Below are 10451 nucleotides of genomic sequence, written 5' to 3' on the forward strand. Positions count from 1 at the left end.
TTACCGGCAGGGCTTGTTGAGAATCACCGGCTTGTTGCGTTTGCGCAGCGTGGGTAGATATGGAAGAAGAGAGCTTTGGAGACTAGAGAGTCGCTCTCTTTTAACCGTTTTCTCGTTGCATAGTTTGCATTTATTCATCAAATAACTGGCGCGCACACCCAGCTTCGTTAAATAGCCTCATTGGGATGTTTGATTTCTTTTTTTGACCGATAATAACCCCTGGTCCAAATGCTGCGCATTATAAGGCGACGCATTATTTTGTCAGTGTTTGGTTTCAGGCTTTAAACAAACCTGGTTGTAAAACAGACTGCACACACAGGTTGGAGCGGAGGAAGAGGATGGCGGCTTTGTCCGATAGTAACCCCAACACACAGAAGGAAGGAGGAGGGAAGCTTTGTCCGATAGTAACCCCGGACGAACGAAACGAAAGGAAGCAGAAGCAGAGGGGGATGGTGCGCGAGGTGCCTATATTTATCCTGACATTGCAAAGAAAAATGCACGACATCTCTCTAAATGACTAAAACGCGGTGATAATGGCTAAAATGAACGCGACTTTTAGTCACAAGTCAGCCTTTCTCGCGTTGGCATCGAAGAATGCAGCTCAGTAATGACACAGACCTTCAGAGGGAGACGCAAAAGTGTGATTTAAACACCAAATGCCCCAGTTTTGACAAAACAATGGGTCACATTTATCAGGAAATGTTGATTATAATGAACCCGAGACTCTGCGAGTGGGTCTGATCAGCAGCTGCAACGTTGGCACTCAGGTGGCGTTTACGTGTTATCGGAAGTATTTACCCATAAATAAAAACACGGGACACGGTGATTAGCCAGGCACGCATCGGGATCCATAGTTAAGGGAATTATTATTCACCAGGCTCGCTTAACTCTGACACATGATTTGTCGAGTTTTGCATGATATATATATTTTGGAGAGACTTAAAAAATTGATTAATTACTCTTAAATGATGTAGTACCGTAGGTCTCGTGCTTTTAGGCGCACGTCACTCTGATATTTAACGGTTTGAAAATAATTTGTAAGACCATTTATAGTAATATATCTCATTTATATCGACTGTCACAACCGGTGTGGAGCGTGGGTACTAGCTATTCCAGAGCACTTGAACGCACCATGGTTTGACCGCTAGTTACCTCGCACCGCACCAGTCGGAGAACTGGGTGAAAGGGGAATGATGTCACTGGCGGCGCTCAGGCACAGAATAGAAACACATCTGAAGGTGGCAGAAGTACGATAATAATGCAGCGGCTGGTCACGACTGCGTCTTTGTTCACACCGTCATTAGAGTCCTTTGGAAAAAGCTGATGGAAAATAGCCAGAAAAATTTTCTTTTCTGCCTTTTCATGGATATTTGCAAGGTTGTTCCCCCTAAGCACAAGGTATGACATGACTTTGCTGCGGCCCTGGGAGGAATTCTCTGAAGATACTTCAGTAGCAAGAACAGAGCTCCATTTTGCTTTCGTGACCTTATTCCAAGTGAAACAATGTAGTTTGTACCCGAGCCTCTTCCTTTGGTCCCCTGGGAATCCCGACAGAATGATCAACTCCGTTGTGCGTTTGCCTCCCCAGTGCTGCCGCTGCACCATTCATCTAACCAAAATTCGTTATTCTTCCACATAATTACAAGCTTCTTGAGCTCCCATTTGCTGGTGAATGTGGCCATTCTGGCGGGGAGGCTTCCGTTAGTCCTTCATGGTAAAGCTACAATCTGCGCTTCAATCACTGCATGTTTTAGCGTATCCTCACACCTCTGTGGGTTTTATGTCAGATGCAGGTGATGTAAGACATTAAGAATAAAATTGGTGTTGAAGTCATCCCGTGTCGCGGGGGCGATAAGCGCCAAGCCGAGGCTCTGCTTTCTGTTGTATCGGGCGTTTATCATGCTGAGGCGTTCCCTAATTCCATTCCTTCCCAAATTGTTTACCGGTGTCCTTGATCCCGTAAACATCATACTTTTTTCTTTTAGTTGGGAAAACTCCAAATGCTGTTTGCGGGACTCACAAAACCTTAAACTGCATCTGATAGGTGACAAAAAACCCTTTTCTTTTCAGTCCATTTACTTTCTTCCATAAGATCCACCCTGGAAAATGTGTGATGACATTGAGAGCTGGAAGATTTGATACTGTGAGCGGTAAGTATGAAGGGAATGTGTCCTTGGTCGCGTGAGGTTTCCAACGATCATGGAGAGCAGGGGAGCCCAAATCCAGTCTGGGGGTCACAGCCGAGCCGGGTTTTCTCTCCAACCAGGTGGACTCCACATTCACCTGTGATCTTGCTGTCCACAGAGGCCTTTTCTGTCTGGTGGGACAGAAAACCCGGCTCGGCCCTTGACTGGATTTGGCGGCCCCTGATAGAGAACAGGGTTAGAGAACAGGGTTAGAGGCAGTCGATGCAGGCACGCAACACACCTTAGTCTCATTTATGCGCTAATGTACAAATACCGAGGGAATTTCTTAAACACGTCTGGTTTTACTCATCTACTGGCGAAAACGACTCGGCATGCCACTCTTTGCCCCGTCGGTCATGCTAACCGTCATGGTCCGCATGGATTTGAAGCGGACATTTATCGCTTTAGGACGCTTTTAAATTCAAAATGATGCCGTTTGCACAGGATTATGTGAGAAGAATTATTGTTGTTATTACTATTATCGTTTCAATGCTATAGTAAGTATAGTAAGTAGATTTAGAATGTTTAATCAAAAAGAATGTATGAGTGTTTGACTCAAGTATTGTAGCTGTTATGTACCCAGCACTGGGAGGTATCATGTTCAAGGACACGAGGAAGTCGTAGAGATAGGAGGAGAAGGAATCATGAAGTTGTTTTGATACCAATGTTGTGTGAACCAAATAAAAGAGGAGAGCGAGCAGCAGACTGACGGAGTTGAGAGAGGAAGCTTGAACTGCTCGTCGGCTCTCCCTTGCAAGGCCTCCGGTTGTCTGTGTGGTTGATCTGAGTCTAGTAAACGAACAGCGCGGGTGACCAAACATCACCCTCACAAAAATTGGTCCTTCGAGCCGGATCCCAAGACCTGGAGAGGAGCGCCGTGGGACGACCGAACGCCGAAGTCTGTGCACAGCCGGAGTCAAAAGGACGTCCGAAGTGAAAGACCTTTCATCACGAGTTGACGGAAGGCCGGTCTTCGTCCCTCCCAGGGCGACCATCTCCAGTGACGGGAAGAAGGCACTAAAACAACTCAGAAAGAAACCATAGCGACAACGGAGTGAGTATAAGACACAAAAAGCGCTACACAGAAAATACCGCGGTATTGCCTGCCTGGTCATCGGGAGAGAAGCAGAGGCAAGATACACCCGCCTCCTCGGAGGTAGAAGCCTGGTGTATACTCTCCTGATCGAGAACGATTGACTATAAGGCCACGGCAGGGGGGCTGAACTAGATATCCTGTATGGATTGAGGGTTGTTCAGTCGGGAGATCAGGCGTCTCCATTCAAATACATAAAAACTGATGAAATAAAGTGCAAACATGGGCAACCAACATTCCACAAAAGGTGCTGAATTCAAAAACCCAGCATCATGTAAACACATGGAAGACAAATATCCAGGTTCATGCTCATATGTTCAGCTGTGGATGACTAAGTTCGATTGGGATGGTAACTTAGACAGGCCAGGCAATATTATAAAATTAAAAGAAGTTACTATACTAACGGTACTGAAACCCAGCAAGTCCTCATGTGCGTTAATGGCAAGAAATGGGGCACTGTTAGAGGAGATTGGGTCCCAGTGGATCCAGCCACTCAACAACCATGGCAGCCTGGCAGCCAAGAACTAAATGACAGACTTGACAGACTGTACGAGCGCATGCGAACTACTTTTACCAGACGAGCTGACTACAGCGCCATTACGGCCACGAGACAAAAGACTGACGAAAGTTTTGAAGACTATAGCATGAGAATGAAAGATGTGTTCCGAAAAAATAGTGGAATTCCGTATGCGGAAGAACCAGAAGGTCCCTACCAACAGCAGTTAAAGCAAGCTATACATGGGGGATCAAAATCAGAGATAAAATCATGGGTAGAGAGACAATTAGTTGATTTTGGAACTTGTAACCTAAACCGCTATGAACAACATGCTATGCATGCTGAAAGACAATGCCAAAAAAGTAAGAACCAATCAACAGGCATGTTTTTCAATGCCAACCCTCTCCCAAGCCGAGGCCGCGGACGTGGGCGAGGCCGAGGCGGAAGGGGAGGAGGAGGCAACTCCCGTGAAAATGATCGGTGTCATTATTGTAAAAATTATGGACACTGGGAACGTGATTGCAAAAAGAAACAACGTGACCAGGGATACAATAGAGGACAGCAGCAAGGTTCTAATCCACCTCAACAATGACTAGAACCGGAAAAAGATGTCACAAAAATTAAAACAAATCAGGGCACAAAATTTGACCAATTTGAAAAAGATGACTTAGAAGATGTTTTAGACTTAGAAACCATCTTCCTGTTTGCTGAAGGCAAACCAGAAATACAACTGACCGTGTTAGGTAATTCTTTAACATTCTTAGTAGACACGGGTGCAGGTAAATCAGTAATTAGAGATCCAATAGCCCTGGCACCAACTTCTACACAGATTTTTGAGATCAGCAAATGGTCTCATAACTAAAGAAAGAATGTCAGTTCCTGTAGATGTTTGTGACCCTGTAAGTGGAATCACACTTAAAGCTCCTTTCGTGATCTCCACCACATGTCCCGTAAATCTGTTAGGAAGAGATCTTATCTCTCAGCTTCAGTTGATGATTCGTACCACAGCCGAAGGAATGTGGTCTGTAGATAGAATGGTAAATCTGTGGGTAAGAGAAGGAGAGATGTGCAGTAAATTTTGGTCACTTGACATTCCTGAAAAGCAGCCCCCTCCATTTTCTGACCCAATCACTATGATATATGGTAAAGCTCTGTCATACTTACAGCCTGAAGCCCAGCTCCACAATCAAGCTGACCTGCATGTAACCATGCACGTGGAGCGCATTGGTGAGATCTGTAAATCAGACCCACACGGCACATCAAGCTATGCAGAGAAGTTTGCTAAACTCAAAGATCCACAAATGATTGTAATTATGCACCTATATGTGTGTGGTCAGACAGCTGTCTGCACGGCAGGAAGCCTTTCCGCCGAAGCAGCAGCGCTATTCAAAGTGTCAGGTTCTGTACCACATGTTTCTATTGCTAAACCACTTAAGAAAAGATGGCAAGACTTGGGATGTGACGTAAAACACTGGAGCAGCCTGCCCTATAGGCCTAAGGGTGAGGTTGATTTTAATGATCAGTTCCAGGTGTGGCGCATTCCCCTTAAAACATGGTTGCTGACACATCCAGCAACGCACCTCACAGACCAGAGTTCATGAGAAGAAAACATCTTCCTCACGCAGGAGGAAGAGGAGAAGCTGAAAGAGCTTCCCCCTGAATTATGGTCGGAAGGACCTGCAGATGTAGGTCTTATAAAAGGAGCAGAACCTGTAAAAATAATTCCTAAATCAGATTATAGACCATTTCAGAGGCAATATCCCCTTAAGACTGATGCACAGGAGGGTATTGTTCCGATATTTAACTCACTGCTTAAAGCAGGAGTCATCAGAGAGTGTCCTGAATCCCCTGTAAATACACCCCTATTTCCAGTAAGGAAGTCACCACCATCTACCGGCTGGCGGATGGTGCAGGACCTGCAAGCTGTGAACGCTGCAGTGGTCCCTAGGTCTCCCTTAGTCGCAGATCCATACACTCTGCTGAATGACTTAAACCCTGAACATCAGTGGTACACGGGGATAGATGTATCCAATGCATTTTTCTCTGTACCAGTACATCCAGACAGCCAGTTTTGGTTTGCGTTACGTTTCAAGGACGGAGGTACACCTGGACAAGGTTACCTCAGGGCTACTGTGAGAGTCCCACAATCTTTTCTCAGGTAATGATGTCATCATTAGCTAAGTTTAAACCTCCGTGTGGAAGTCAAATCCTCGTCTACGTGGATGACATCCTCATGGCCTCAAAAACAGAGGCAGATTGTTGGTCAGACACGCTAGCATTGCTACACTGGCTAGCCGCTCAAGGCCATAGATTAAGCAAAAGTAAACTGCAGCTGGTGGAAGCAGAAAGTGATTTATCTGGGCCATGTTTTGACACATAATGGCAAAGCTATTCTCGAGTCGAGGAAAACAGCAGTGCTTGAAGCCCCAAAACCAAAAACAAAGAAGCAGATGATGTCATTCTTAGGACTTGTGAATTTTTGCAGATCATGGATCTTAGATTATGCGAAAATAACTGCCCCTTTACAAGCATTGATGTATGATAATCCCTTAGCAATGACTGATGTGTTAACTTGGACCCCTGAAGCTGAAGAAGCATTTACACACACAAAGCAGGCCCTTGTAGGTGCTGGAGTGTTAAAGCTGCCAGACTATCAGAAGCCTTTTGAGCAGGTCGTAGATTGCAAAGGTAATTTTATGACTTCAGTTTTGTTGCAAAAACACGGAGATAAGAGGCAGCCAGTGGCCTATTACTCCCACAAGCTAGATTCCGTAGTTTGTGCACTCCCACCATGCGTTAAAGCAGTGGTGGCAGCATCTGAGGCAGTAAAAGCCTCCGCAGGAGTGGTGCTATATCATGAGCTAACTTTGCTAGTTCCACATGCAGTGTCAATACTGCTGCTACAAAGTAAGATAGCATTCCTGTCGCCCGCACGTCATCTTTCCTGCATGGCAGTGTTGCTGTCTCAGCCGAATCTGACGATTCGTCGCTGCACGACCTTAAACCCAGCAACGCTGCTACCCACCGCAGAAGAGGGACACCAGCACAACTGCCTGGATGAGGTCTCCACCAAGGTCCTGCCGCGACCAGATCTCAGTGATGTCGCGTTGACTACAGGACAGACACTATTTGTGGATGGATCATCGAGAAAGGATGACTGTGGACGCACTAGAACTGCCTATGCAGTAGTCACAGCAACTGAGGTGGTGGAGGCGAAATCACTTCCCTCCTCCTATTCTGCTCAAGCTGCAGAACTCGTCGCACTCACACGTGCCTGTGAACTAAGCAAAGGACAAGATGTTACCATTTATACAGATAGTCAATATGCTTTTTCCACGCTGTTTGTGTTTGCTCAACAATGGAATTTAAGAGGGATGAAAACTTCGACGGGCAAACCGGTCATGCATGCAGAACTGTTAAAAAAGTTATTAGCTGCAGTACAGCAGCCACGCAAAATAGCTGTATGTAAATGCACTGCACACACTAACAACACAGACGCAGTCTCACAAGGCAATGCCTTTGCTGACAGAGCCGCAAAGGCTGCAGCAAATAACAACACACTTCTTGATAATGAGGAATCATTTACCTTAGAACCTGCAGATAATGATATTCTAAAAGAAATGCAACAAAGTGCTCCAGAAAAAGAAAAGGCCATGTGGAAGAAGCGAGGAGCCAAACTGGATGACAAAGGACTGTTAACCATAGGAAACAAGCCAATCCTTCCCCGGAATATGCATAAATGGGCAGCATTAGTGAGCCATGGGCCATGCCATGTCTCAACAGGAGGGATGGTACAGATGGTTAATGAACATTATTACACTATAGGATTTCATACCTACTCAAAAAATTTTTGTTCACAATGTGCTATTTGTGTAAAACACAGCCCACAGGGAGCCCTTAAGGCCCCTGCAGGCACTACACCATTACCAAATCATCCATTTCACACAGTTTTTCTAGATTTTATTCAGCTAACACCATGTGAAGGTAAACAATATTGTCTAGTAGTGTTAGATGGATTTACTAGGTGGGTAGAAATTTTCCCTACAGCAAAAGCAGATGCACTGACAGTAGCAAAAGTTTTATGTAGAGAGATCATTCCCAGGTTTGGCATCCCGAAGGTCATCTGGAGCGACAATGGAAGCCATTTTGTAAATGAGATAGTGAAAACTGTAGGAGTAACTTTGGACATTGATTTGAAGAATCACTGCGCATACCACCCTCAGAGTGCAGGATTGGTTGAAAGAGTCAACGGTACTATTAAGAACAGACTGAAGAAATGTATGGACGAGACAGGAAAGAACTGGATGTTTTGTCTCGACCTGGTGAAATTATGGATGCACATAACACCACACAAGAAAACAGGCATCACACCCTTTGAAGCATTATATGGGCGGCCTTATTGCCTACCATACTTTGCAACAACAAATGAGCTAAAACATGTTGAAGAAACAATAGCAGATTATCTGAAAAAAGTGTTACTTAACCGATGTGTGAATACAGTAAATGTTCTGCCTAGTCCTGTGTCTTCCACAGATTCCACCACCCAGGAACCCATTCAACCGGGCGACTACGTGTGGGTGAAGAAGTTTGTGCGGAAGAGGTGGAACACGCCTAGATGGGAAGGTCCTTATCAAGTACAGCTGACCACAAAGACTGCAGTTCGAGTGGACGGGAAACTGTCGTGGATACACTTTCCCATTGTAAAAAACAGAAAATTCTTCCAGGTGAAGGCGAGGGAGCAGTGGCGGACTCTCCGTAAACGGCTGACGGCCTGTATAGGTCCAGCAACGGCTGAACCCCGTCGGAACCTGTGAAGAGGATCTAAAAGGAAATGAAGTTGTTCTTCCTAATTGTGGTGAGTGCTGTGACGGCAGGACTCGTGAGTTTTGGTCTTTGGAATTTCCGACAGGAGGGAGGTAATCAGGGACAGAAAGATGCTCTGAGACAGGATGAGAGCTACGCGCGCGCTAAACGCACCGTAGTTAGCCACTTAGAACATTCATGGTTAGAACAAAATCCAGAGTCCTCACACACTTACAGTTTGAATACATGGTGGCGCTATGCTAATTTCACAGCTCGGACACAGAATCATTCTCGTTGTTATGTTTGTTCTATGCTACCAGTTTCCGTGCATACACCGCGAGTAACTGCTGAACCGATGACAGGGAGTGTAGGACAGTGCTTCGTCCACATAGGGCTAAGCCGTGACACGAACTTCACACTCAAGTTGTTGGACGGAACGTGGTTCACTCGCAGCAACTGCACCCAAGAGCCACTACGGACAATGACAGGGAAAGCCAACAGATTCAGATTCCCTGTGCTAGGTGCAATAAACCACACATACTGTTATGCACGGAGTGGTGGTAGAGACTTAGGGTCATTACACAAGGATGTCTGTAAAGTTGTTTATACGTCATGCACACTGGGAGTCAGTCGTGATGTGAGGTTTAACACTCCAACTGGTCGGCCTTATCGGAGAACGTGTCTACAGCAAAATAAAAGTTCCGAACAGTGTGAACAGGAGTGTATTGATGATCCCCGGCACTTATGTGGTGCATATACCTTAGATGAAGCAACACAGAGGTGTCCAGAAGGTTATAACTGTACATGTAACTATCCCGCTTTCGCGCCAGGAGACAAAGGCACGCAATTAGTGGATAAGGGATGGTGGTTATGTGGACACAATGCGTATGCAGACCTACCAGCAAACTGGTCAGGAGTGTGTGCTCCAGTACATCTCAAGGATCACACAGTCATAATTTATGCTGCTAATGCTAGCTCTGCACCACAGTTGCGTTCCAGGAGAGATTTGAATGACGAGTTCAAACCACATGACTCAGTGTGGGGCACAGATGTACCACGAGAGTTTAAGCATTGGCCAACCGGAAATAAAGTGATCATGACACTCTTTCCGTGGCTAGGAATAGGAAAGAACATATTGAGATTGGAAACAGTTGATTACAGGTTGAAAGTATTTACTAATTTGACAAAAGTTGCTCTCACAGGAGTCAAGGAAGAAATGACAGCGCTAAGACTGATGACCATGCAGAATAGGATGGCCTTAGATCTCATAACGGCCCCCCAGGGAGGAGTTTGTGCAATGGTAGGAGATTACTGTTGTACGTTCATCCCAGAGAATGATGCGGACGGTCACCTGATAGATAGCGCATTGAGAAATTTAACTAAACTACAGAGAGCTATGATTGATGATGGTAGTCCCCCACCAGACTGGCTTACAGGAATGTTGTCAAGGTGGAGGGAACTGTTGTTCAAGATAGGAATGATGATAGGGATAGTGCTGCTAGTATTAGCCATACTAGCTTGCTGTGTAGTACCTCTTGTTCGGGGTTGCATTGGCCGGCTCGTGGGATCAGCTGTTACTAGTACTTTGCTGCAGGTGGAAGAACGATCTCTACTGGACAACGATGAAGAGGAATCAGAAGAAGAATGGACAAATGTGATGCAAGATGTAAATGAAATGTTTAAGATGTCTTAAGCTGTACCCATGTTGAACTCTGAGTGTAAGAAATGTGTTTCTAGGAAAATGACGTAATGCATTTAAATTTCATGAAATGAAATGATGTAATACTGACAATGAGAATCTAGACGCATTTAACGATAAACAGGAGGGAAATGTGAGAAGAATTATTGTTGTTATTACTATTATCGTTTCAAT

Source organism: Takifugu flavidus, chromosome 6 (assembly GCF_003711565.1).
Source record: "Takifugu flavidus isolate HTHZ2018 chromosome 6, ASM371156v2, whole genome shotgun sequence".
In the NCBI taxonomy this organism is placed as follows: domain Eukaryota; kingdom Metazoa; phylum Chordata; class Actinopteri; order Tetraodontiformes; family Tetraodontidae; genus Takifugu; species Takifugu flavidus.